At 31.1% G+C, this 12,876-nt stretch overlaps 1 long non-coding RNA gene across 2 annotated transcripts in view; it reads right to left on the bottom strand.

The window, feature by feature from the left end:
* Window positions 1-12,876, bottom strand: part of LOC118152971 (uncharacterized) — a 281,809-nt gene that overhangs the window by 209,666 nt on the left and 59,267 nt on the right. The window contains exon 3 of one of the 2 annotated variants that reach the window (XR_004742062.2): window positions 11,310-11,372. The exons of the other annotated variant lie outside the window; for it this stretch is intronic. This is a non-coding gene — a long non-coding RNA (uncharacterized LOC118152971). The remainder of the gene's footprint in view (window positions 1-11,309; window positions 11,373-12,876) is intronic. 2 annotated transcript variants of the gene reach the window in all.

Raw genomic sequence — 12,876 nt, 5'->3', positions numbered from 1 at the left:
GGTAGTGATGTGTTTGCTTGCATGTACACATGATTTTCTAAAATGAGTTTGCAATAATATATTTTACCTATTACAGACTTAGTAGCTGTCTTGGCTTACAGATCAACAGGTCCAATACCATAGTGCTTTAGTTCAAGTAACCTTCATTTTACTTAATAATGGCTCCAATGTCCAAGAGTAGTGATGCTGGAAATTTGGATATGCCAAAGACAGATTTCAAAGTGTTTCCTTTAAATGAGGAGGTGTAACTTACTGTTTAATATGGAAAGAAAAATAATTACATACTCATGTTGCTAATATCTACAGTAAGAGTGAATCTTATATCTATAAAATTGTCAACAATATATTACTATCATTATTCTATTTTTTTATTTTTGTAATAATTTACTTTGTCTAATTTATGAATTAAACTTTACAATAGGTATGTATGTATAGAAAAAGCATAGTATATAGGGAGTTCTGTACGATCCATGGTTTTGGGAATCTAGTGAGTGTCTTGGAATGAAATCTCCATGCATAAAGGAGAGAGTACTCTAATCTATTAATAAGCCTGGAATATTAAGAATATTTTTGTCCTCAAGATCTCCCAGGCATGCAGTGGATTTGACATTTGATACGATCCAGCAGTCCCATTACTGGATATATATTCAAAGGAAATGAAATCAATATGCAAATTCATGTTTGCTGTAGCACTACTCACAATAGCCAATACATGGAGTCAACCTGAATGCACATCTCATGAGTAATGAATAAAGAAAACTATAAATATGTGACAACACAATGGATTATAATTCAGCAGTAAAACAGGATAAAATCTTACAATTTGTGACAACATAGAGGGATGAACCTAGACCACATTATGTTAAGTGAAATAAGCCAGGTACAAAGAGAACACTGCATGATCTCACTCATAGGTGAAATCTAAAAGAGTCAATTTCATAAAATTAGAGAGTAGAATAGTAATTACCAGAGGCTAGGGAGAGTAGAGATATTGGGGGGAATAGATAAGGTTGGCCAACGGATACAATGTTACAGCTAGATAGGAAGACTAAGCTTTGGTGTTCCATTACACAGTAGGGTGACTATAGCAAATAACAATGTATTGTATATTTCAAAATAGCTAGAAGAGATTTTGAGTGTTGCCACCAAAGAAACAATACATTTTTTAAGTGATGGATCTGATCTCACCCCAATTTCATCATTATACTATGAATACATGCATTGCCACATCACATTGTACCTCATCAATACGTACAATTAGTATCTGTCGATTATAAAAATATTAAATATATTTTATTTAAAAACATACCATTAAAAATTGGCATGAAAAGGCACTGACCTAGTTATTTGGACTGATACAAAATAAGTGAGGTTCACATGATCATATCCTTATTTTAAAGAATCATGTAATACTAATAATATTTATGTCCTTGAAAACAAATTATAAAAATAAACTATAAGGTATAAGTTTTAAATATAAATTTTTGTGAACTCCTAACAGAATTAACTAAAGTAAATTCATATAATCAAGCAAATTTACTAAAATTAATGCTTTAAAATACATACTAAAAGTTGAGAAAAATAGTAATTTTAGCTTTCAGCTTTCGGATCGGAGAAGGCCAAAGTGCATCCTTGTTTGATTGCCTGGTATCTGGGTTCATGTGACAACTGCTGTCTCCACAATATTGCCTAAATTCAACCATAATAAATTTAAAGTCATATAACTGAGGTACACTGGTGACAAATCTGGTGAAGCATCTGCCCTGGCCCCCGAAGATCAGCCCCAAGTCTACCTTCAGCAAAGGTTGGCAATAATATCACCAAGGCAACCTGTGACTGGGAGGGTCTTAGGATTTCAGTGAAACTGATCATTTAGAACAGACATGCCCAGATTGAGGGAGTGCCTTCTGCCTTGGCCCTGATCATTGAATCCCTGAAGGAACTGCTAGGAGAGAAACAAAACATAACAGTGAAAAGATCACTTGTGATGAGATTGCCAACATTTCTCAACAGATGTAGTGCTGATCTTTAGCCAGAGAGCCTTCTAAAACCATTACAGATATTCTGTGGACAGCCCAGAATGTGGGCTAAAACATTGTTGCTGCCACCTTTATGGTATAATAGATTGCATAAACAGAGGTACGTGTAGTTCCCAGAGGTATGTGCAGTGCCCAGAGAGTAAGATATAAAGAAAATATTTTAACAAAACTCACTTGACAACAAAAATATGAAGAAAATTAATTGTATAATCATAATTTTAAATGGGAAAGAAATCTTAGTTAAAATATATCCAGTAGAGTTTTAATTAAAAATTATAAAGTTAATTATCTCAAGCATTAGTTGGCTTGATTTGCTTTACATATAAATGTTATTCTCAGGCCTTTCCACTCACTGGTTGCCTTGGTGATATCACCACCCTTTGCTAAAGGTAGACAGAGGGGGCTGATGTTGGCAGCACGAGTAGTTGCTCTACCAAGATCATATCATTTAGAAACAGATACAGGTTTTCTTATAGAAATTTTTACCATATACTGTTATTTTAGTGTCCAGTTTTGTTATTTTATAATTATATATAAATATTTAAATATAAATATTTAAACATAATGCATAATCATTTTCACATTGTTAATAAAGACATATCCAAGACTCAGTAATTTACAAAAAAGAAGAGGTTTGACTCACACATAGCATGGTTGGAGAGGCCTCAGGAAACCTACTATCATGGCGGAAAATAAAGTAGACATGTCCTTTTCACATGGTGGCAGCAAGGAGAAGTGAAGAGTGAAGCAGGGAGACGAAAGCCTCTTTTAAAACCATCAGATCTTGTGAGAAATCACTATCACAAGAACAGCATGGAAGTAGGTGCCCCCATGATTCAATTACCTCCCACCAGATCCCTCCCATGAGGATTATGGGAACTGCAATTAAAAATGAAATTTGGGTAGGAACACGGCCAAATCATATCAATAATATTAGTTTATAAATAAACCATTCCTTATGTGAAGAAAAAAGTTTTACCTGAAAATACTATTATTTTAGATGTTTTTGATGCCTTAAATTTAGATGTATATGTTTGTTGTTTATGAGTTATACACTTGTTTTTACCTATTCATAAATTTACCAAATCTCTATATTAGTTCAAATACATTTTGACTTCCCCTCACATTTAAGTTATTATGGAGAAATTCAAACAACATTTGAAACTGAATCAATACTGCATCTATAAAATGTATATTTGAAAAAGTCTGATATTTGCATATTTTATATTTACTTATTTTCCATTTATAATTTTTTTTCTTGAGGAAAGTAAAATTTGTCACACAGTTTCCTTTTAAACCAATGAATTCCTTACGAGGTTAGGAGGTCCCTTGAAAAATAGTAGTCATTATGTGGTCCATAAAATATACATGTCACTGATGCTCACATATTCATTCCAAAGACAGGATAAAATGTATCTACTAATAGGTAGGCATGCTGATACTTTTTTAAGTTCTGAAGAATAATTGGGATGTCCTCTCAGAATACAAAAATGAAAGAAGGGATGCCGCTTACAAAAATAACTACATTCCAGCCAACTGGAATAATTAGAGCTAGGCAGAGAGACAAGGAACTAACGGTCATAGGTAGGCAATGGACTAAGTCCTTAATGGTGTTTCAGAAAACATGAGTTTCGGCTTTTAAAGAAAGAGCAAAGAAAACTAATGAACTAAGTTAAAACTGGATATGATATGATCATAGTTTTTTTTAAAGCACTCTTTTCTCACTCTATGGAAAATTTAAAAATGAGTGCACTAAAAACATAGGTAAGTCTGTGAGGAAGATTGTTTTTTTTTTTAATGCTCCAAGTGGGAGAGAAAGACCAAATCAGAACAGTATTGGGAGAGATCCCTAATTTTAGAAATCTATAAACCAAAGTAAATTTCTCATAATTACTCTTTGAATTATGTTTTAAATGCACAAATATTACCGAGTATCACCTATCAATTTGGCAACAATAGTATCAAAATATATTTTTTCCAAATTGGGCAGGGTAGTTCACGCCTGTAATTCCAGTGCTATGGAGGGCTAAGGCTGGAGGATTTGCTTGAGGCCAGTAGTTTGAAACTGATCTGGACAACACAGCAAGGCCTATTTATACAAAAGAAAAAAAAAAATGCAGGCGTAGTGGCACATATCTGTAGTCCTAGCTACTGGGGAGGTTGAGAGAGGAGGATCACTTGATCCCAGGAGTTCAATAATCACACCACTGCATTGCAGTCTGGGTGACAAAGCAAGACCCTGTCTTTAAAACCAACCAACAAACAAAAAGCTTAACATTAGAAAGCAAAAGCTAATAGACATGCCTTATAGTACAGTCATGTAAATTAAGGCATATGAGGTAAAATTTGTGATAACAATCTTTTCCTTAAAGGACAAACTGAAAGTTGCAGTGATCTTTATCTCCAGAACTGATAACGGTACGCTGGAAAATACAGTAAAGAAAATTAATAAATCAGGTATTATTTAGTAGAATAGTCTTATCTTCCAGTGATAAGTAAAAGCTACATAATTATCTCTACTTATGTGTGTAATTTTGCCAACTGTTTTAAACATTTGATTTAATCTTTTATTTTAAATATAATAACTACAAGTTGTTTAGTATTCTCTTGCTGTACACTGGCTATCTTTTTGAAATACTCAAACAAGGTTTTCACTCTGGAATCAATTTTTAAATTGCCGTTAAATATTTTCCTTCCTTTTCACCTAGTGCCTTTCCATGATGAAAGTGTAGAGAGGGAAGAAGCATATCAAAGACCAAGTGACCTTGCTCATAGAATTGGTTTTTCTAATCTCCAAGGTATAACCCCTGCTTAAACTCAGAACTTTCATCTTTCTCATATAAACATTTGATTTATAATTTTTTGTGTAAAACACATCTAAAAACACATATTAAATGATCAAAGTGCCTCATTTTGAAAAATATTCTTTGCTTTTATTCCAGGTCATCTAATATTTATGATGATTTTTATCCATATTTTCTTTACCTTTGGGAAAAATATCAGAATTTATTTGATAAACTAAAAGTGTAATCGTGGTTGATTATATAGATATTTAGTAAAACTGTGTCATTTTATCAGTTTTATGTACTACCTCTAAGGAGCGTATTTATGTTTCTTGAAAATGAAAAAAATCATCATTTTTAAAAGTAACTTCAGCATTGTTGTTGGCTTGTAACACGTTTAGTAATAGTAATAATAATTTAAAAATCATATTTATAAAGCGTTTTTAGAATACATGTCTGACTATAACCATATGCACTATTTTGTTTGTATGCCATGATATTTTAATTCTTATTAATTTGCTTTTGTCTGTTTTTTCCATAAGACATTACTGGGTACTTCAGAGTCTGATGAAAGGACTCTTTTGTTTATATTAATACTTATATTCCACAGGTAGATGTGATAATCTGTGACTATTTTAAATTCACCTCTTCTTTCTTATTAAAAGTATAATATTTTATTACTATTATTTGACCCAATGATTTAATATTACATATTGCTTCCCTGTGACCAAAATATTTTGCAACTTTTTATCCTTAAATTCATCAATATTCATATTTTAGAGTATATCACTCAACTTAAAAAATATTTTCAACTTTTCTTACTGTTTGTTCTTATTCCTTTTTAAAGTGACTTTCAAATTTTAAAGTGAGACACCAATATTTTTTAAAGCACCCACAGGATATCTTTCTGATTTAAGAGGTACTTTTGCAAATTTAAATCAAAACCTATTGACTGTTTAAATTTAGGGTGTATTTCTTTTCAACATTTTACTGTCCTCCATTCTTCTCCCAACAAATACACTGAGAAAATTATAATTAAGTAAATAATGTTCCTTCAAGAATCATCAATGAGTGTGATTGAATGTGTAAAGAAAGAGATGTAATCCTACCACAAAATCTATGCCGAATCTCCTCCTCTCCAGCTTTCCATCTTATCATTCTGTTTCCACTTACAGTGGTTTGCTTTTCTGTTTATTTTATTGTTATTCATACCAATCATCTCTTTATCATGTATTATAATTCACTTATTTGTTATGAATAGCTTATTTCCTGCTTGTATCAATGTGAGTCTAAGTGTCATGAGGTTGCAAAGGCTTAGTTGCTTTACTGATTTGTCTAGTATACAGATTGTGGTTTATGTGCAATATTTATTGAATTAGTGAAAGCATTAGTGCTCCTTAAACCTTCATCATCCATTCCCCTGATGATCAGCCCTATAATGTGCCTGTCATACCCATTCACAAATGAATTTTAAAAGGAACAATATTTAGGTTCAAGCTAGGGATCTATTAAATAATATTCAATTAGTTGTAGCTTACACATTAATTAAATATTATTTAATAGATCCCTAGCTTGAGCCTAAATATTGTTCATTAATTAGGTTCACACACACACATTAATTCAGTCAGTTATAGACCAAATTGAAGTAACAAAAATTTTGAAACCCACAGATAAATGCTGAGACTTGAAAATAAAATTAGAGAGGATGATTTTCCTGTTATTTATGGAACTTATATCAAATATGTAAACAAATTAATAGAAATAGTTAGAATTCAACCAAAAACCACAGGGTTTATCTAGGGTGCTGTGCTGGAGAAAGGAGTCTACTTAGAGGGAAGGTTAACACTGAATACCTTTCAGAGAGGGACATGTAATCAGGCAATTAAAATGGTATAGTGTAACCATACGAGATCACATACATAAGCAGGGCCAAGTTTATAATCTGTTATAGATTCTGGTAAAAAAAATGTTGATATTATTCTAAGACTACAAGGAGCATAACCAGCACACTCTGCATCTGTTTTGCTTGTTTTTTCCACTCGAGAGTTCTCTATTTAGCTCTTTCTTTGATTTTCCACAGTAACAGAATATTAAGTATCTCTCGTTCTCTTCAAACATACGAATCTCAGTTTTACTCTCAGTTTTACCAATTCCCAAGTCACACAAAAAAATAGACATCAAAAGAAAAAACACTTAAAATATTTCCAGATTCCTAGGTTTAACACTTAGGCGACAAACTAATCAATACAACAAATCCTCATGACATAAGTTTACTTATGTCACCTACATATGTCCCCTTGTACTTAAAATAAACTTAAAAAAAGAAAAAAAGTATTTCTGCCCAAAATTGCAAATAAAACGTGAATATGCAGTTATTCATATAAAATAATACTGTTTACAATATTAACATAATGTTACAATAAATGTTATGCCTATCCTTTTTATTTAATATGCTCTGGCTTCACAGAGGTCTGCACTATGAACTATTTATCCTCATTTTGCTAAATGTCATTTTTGAAAAAAAATCACATTATTATCTGTATGCTGAACTAGTTATCTGAATTTAATCAATGCATTGTCATTCTCATTACAACCACTTTGAAGACTTTTAAATCAACTAATCATGAAAGCCTAACTCTCCCTTAGCAATCCTTTCAATTTTAAAATCCATGTTCCGATACTCTATTTTAAGATCTACGTATCACAAAGGTCTGCATGTAAATGTAAGTTGAATGAGCCCCATATAAAGCTCGAGACTGCTACAATATATTTTGCATATTTCCTGCAACATCCATAGCTAATATTCTTTTATTATATGCTCAGGAGGTCCAGATGAATAAACCACTTTCCAAGAGACATTGCTTTTATATGTCTCTATTTATCTCCATCTTAAAAGACATTTATCTTTTAAATATATCACTATGGGGACAAATTATAGGAAAATATTTGCTCTTTTCTATTCCAAATAATCCTGAAGGAACATTCCTATGTGCATTTTTTGTTGTAAATGTTGAATATTTCTAGTACTCTTCTTACTATTCTATAATGTGTTTGCTGAGCTATTTCTTACCATGTTTTATTGTGAGAGCATGGAATGTGGAAGCTTGGTTTTACTCATCTCCATATTCAGAGTACCTGTTGAGTGTTTGGTTCATGACAAACAAGTAAGTATTAAACAATGGCATTTTAAACACATTATCTGAAATTATATTCCACAGTGTTATGCCCAGCTTACTTGACCTATAATTACCCATACTAAAAATGCCTTAATCCCCCAGGTTGTGAAATAATTGCTAATATTTTTGCCTGCTTAAGTTTTATTCCATACATGTATCCCAGGAATTTTGTTAATTATATCTAACATGAATTGTGCATTTTGTTGAAATATGTTGAATACATGTTGTTCATTTTGTTGAAATGTATTGAAGGAATTATTATCAGAATATTAAACACTAGTACTATTCAGATTCCAACCAATCACAATAAAGGTTGTTGAGTTGACCTATGAACAATCTCTCAATCCACATCTTTGTGAAACTTGTTGAACATCAACACTTCCATAAAGTATACATAATGATATACAGAAAAAAACTTAGAGTTAATAGTATTTCTACTAATTTAAATATTTTCAGTCTTCATGACATTATATAATTCTACACGATACTGAAAATCAGGAATTCATGAGTCCTTTTCCAAACTAGTTATACTCTCTTGCTGTCCTTGCTTAATCTAATGCATGCTATATTTTTTATTGTGGTAAAACACAGATAGCATGATATTTATTATTTAAATATTTTTAAGTGTACAATGCAGTAGTGTTAACTATGTGCATATCATGCACAAAAGATTTCCCAAAAGTTTTCATCTTACAACACTGAGATTCTTTATTCATTGAAGAGCGAATGCTATTTATTTTTAAAGGGAACAATGTCAGGTCAAAGGCCTGCATAGAAAATTTTCTTCCCAATATTCAATTATTATGGTAGCTATGGTTATTTTTCATCTGGTACTACTAACCATCCCGTATTATAGCAACAAGAATTAAGAACTATCCTTGAGCATCAAAATGTGAATTCTCAGGACTTTTACTATTTAATGACTATTATGCTAAATAACTAATAATAACATAAAGTAAATAATTAACTATATATAGAAAATAAAAAGAAATTATTAATGTCTGGCAAGTAGTTAATAAATACAACAACTTAAATATAATATATTTGTTATGAAGTTTTTTAAATTTGATATTTAATCAAAGATAGATGCCTCTTGATGTCCAACAAGATAATAAAGTTTTCAAAAACAATTTAAGGTATTCCCATTAAATATATTATCTTTTTTCTAAAATGAATGTTTCGCTTTCAGTCCTAATATTAAATTTACTAGTAAAAAAAATCTACTTATATTGTATAAAATTATTTTTAATGTTGAGACCAAAAATTAAAGTAATTCTAATAGCTACATTAACTGTCATTATTTTTTGTGTAATAAACAATATATATTCATATATTTCTCCTTATTTCATCTACTTATATATTTCCATTTGTTTTTAATATATTTAATGAGCAACTAATATATTTTATGCCCATAAATCAAGACATAAATAATTGCCATAAAATATATTTACTGAGTGATGTGTGTGTGTTTATTATTACTACAAGAAAGGTATAGCATAAATAATAAAGAATACATTGTAATGTTTGATTCCTAACTTTGATACCTTCTGTGAGCCCTTGGACCAGGTATTATATATATTTGTTGTCTCCATTTGCTCATCTAAAAAGATGCAGATGATAATAATAACTTACTATAGTATTTGTCCTGAGAAGTAATTGAGCTATGCCACATTAGTTCTTAAACTGACTGCCAAATAAAACCTATTTAATACTCATGTTTTTAATATAATTTCAGTCTTTTTTATATATTAAATGTAATCAGTAATACCAATATTTGGCTTACATGATGCTTTAACTCAATTGTCTTTAATAACATAATTTTTTGCTTCCCATTATATGAAACAATAAAACCATCTTTTTCTAATTAGTTTATATTTTAAAAACTAAATAAATATTTATATTTTATAAACTATATTATAAATTTTATATTTTAAAAACTAAAGAAATATTTATATGTGTTAGCATATAATAATTTCTAAATTTAATATCTCTTAGCAATGTATTCTAAAACTATATATTTTCTAAAATAGATAAGTATTTCTTCTTAAATAGCACATTTACAAAATGTCATAGTTATTTAGATTAGTATTCTATTAATGTGGTCTGCTATCACACTTAGCACATTTGCAAAATGTGATAATAGTTATTTATATTAGTATTCTATTAATATGGTCTGCTATCACACTTAATTATACTAAGAATTTAACTTAAAATATAGAACTCTATTTGTTTTAAAAATTTCTACTTTGTCTTAAAATCAATAAGACATAAACATTTGAACTCTTTATAAGATATTACCTTCCAGATTTATAATATATTTTATAATATTACTTGTTACTATTATATTAGCAACTTCAGGGAAATAAAAAGGTAGTAATTAAACTTGTCATACATTTAAGTGTGTTGAGATCTTTCTATTTTTTTGTCCATCACATAGGTATATGAATGACAGTAACTTTTCTTACATGTAGTGTGACCACAAAAATTACAGAACCCTAAAAGTTGTAGACTCAGTGTGAAATGTTGGAACCAGTGTCCCTTTGGGCCTAATTTTCCTTTCTATTTCCCCTCTTCCCTGACTTCCTGCCTAGCCTAGACTATGACATTGACAAGGAACTTGTGAAAAGTATCCAAACACCACAAATGTAACAAAAATTATGAGCTATATATATAGAGAGAATTTTTGCTAGTTTTGCAGGTGTCATGGGACTCCACAATGTGGTCACATCAAAGTGAATATACCTAAACCACCAGAGTTCATCATCCTGCACTGCACAAAGGTAAGCATTTTAAGTTCGTTGATTTTTACATTTAGATATGCAATAATTGTTGGTGGTATTGTCAGGAGATTAGCAAAAAATAATTATGAGTGAGGTCATTTAAATTTCTTCTTTATTTCTATTTTCAGCTTTTTTTTGTAATGTATGTGTTAGCTTTGTGAGAAAATTAGTAAGAACCAGTTATGTGGATGCTACCACAGATGTTACCATTTGGCATGAAGGTTGAGGAGAGGCATGGCCACAGGATTGATATGTGTGGGGTTGCCATAACAAAGTACTGCAGACTGTGTAGCTCAGCCTACAGAAACTTACTTCCTCACAGTTCTGGAGGGCAAAAATCCCAGAACAAGTTGTCAGTGGAGTTGGTTCTTTCGGAAGTCCCTATCCCTGGCTTGCAAGATGACTATCCTTTCCATGTGCCTTCACATAGTCTTCCCTCTGTGTGTGTCTATATGCCATTTTCTTCTTATAAAGATCCCAGTTATATTAGAGGATGGCCCTAACCTAATGAACCCATTTTAGCTTACTTACCTTTTATAGACTTCTGAGGGATTGGATTCCCACACATGAATTTAGGGGAAGGCGGGTAGACATCTGTGAAAAACCAACATTGGCTTATCATTCTGTATGTAAGGTTGAAGTTAAATTCCTCATTGAGCAAAACATTGCTACTTGGAGCAAAATAATTGGAAAGGGTGCTTCACGCCTAACAACTTGTGAGAGTGGGAAAACTAAGAATGAATTTAGAAAGTCAGAAAGGGAGAAATGTTTTAATTTAATTCCTGGAATAGGAGTGGAAGGTAAAAGCCCACTAGGAATTTTACTATAAATTAAAAACGTAAATACTGCAAGACCGATAGAAGAGTCTAGAGAAAATTATAAATACTTCATGTTTTCTAGGAAATTATAATTAATTTTCAAGTATTGTAATAAGATACATATAATCATAATAAATAAGCCTGAAAGGTATATTTCATAACTTAAAATTTAGGCTTTTAGAAAGGTTAACAAACAACTTCTCTGAGAGTAGAAAGAAAGTTCAGGATTCAGAGAATACTTACAGAGGTCAAAAAAAAAAAAAAAAAAAATACCTCAGAGTATCGTGGCTCCAGCAGTCACATAACAACTAAGAGTACAGGGATAAGTAGCTTATACAATTGTGAGTTTATAAACTCCCTTCTGTTTAAACAAGAATAAGCTATCTGTCACACTTATCTTTAAATCGCCGGTTGAGAAACATGAACACTTATAAGCAATTCTCAATGTGGATAACGCAATTGTGATCAGGAAAATGCCACACAAGATTTATGAGACAATGGATTGTTTCTGATCCATCCTTTTATAATCAGTTGAAAATAACTAAAGGATAAAACAATTTAACAGAATGTGAATATTTGTAACGAAAATGGTCATGAAAATGAAAATTCAGTGTAATATTATTAGGGATATATAACTTAATGAGCATAATAGATGTGCTATGCTGTATCACTCTTCTTTTCTAATGCTTGGATTGCAATAGCTTGAAATTGGTAAAAAGTAGGGACTGCAGAACTATATTGTCTAAGTTCCGCTCCCAGTCTATCACCTAAGAGCTATAAGAACTGAGTCATGTTACTCAACCTCTGTGCCTGAGGTATATATCAGCAATAATTGCTTCATAGTGTTTTATGAAAATTATCTTTCTGTGATCACAACACGTTCTGCTCAAAGATAGACCTGTTTATGTCCAAGTTTAGCTATTTCCTCCAAGAATGTTCTTCTGGACCTAAAGTGTGACCTCCAAAGCTCAGTTAAGTGTACCCCTCTCTGTGGTCATCACAATATCATTTATCTCATAAGGCATTTATCAGATTAAATTGCAATTCCTTAGCAAACTGAAAGGTTGTGGCTATGTGAAATAGTTTTGTATCTCCAGTGATTTGCACTGTCTGACATATGATAGGCACTCAATAAATATGTATTGAATAATGTAATGAGTTTTTAAAATATATTTTTAAAGAATATAACCTGAGAGCCTGAAGGAAACAATTCATTTTCCATAGTCCAATGATGTATATGTATAAAGTATCTGAGGAGCAAGTTTTATTATTGTCTTTCC

This window comes from Callithrix jacchus, chromosome 1, assembly GCF_049354715.1.
Source record: "Callithrix jacchus isolate 240 chromosome 1, calJac240_pri, whole genome shotgun sequence".
Classification (NCBI taxonomy): domain Eukaryota; kingdom Metazoa; phylum Chordata; class Mammalia; order Primates; family Cebidae; genus Callithrix; species Callithrix jacchus.
The sequence above is the reverse complement of the archived record's forward strand: the minus strand, read 5'-3'. Positions and strand labels throughout refer to the sequence as shown.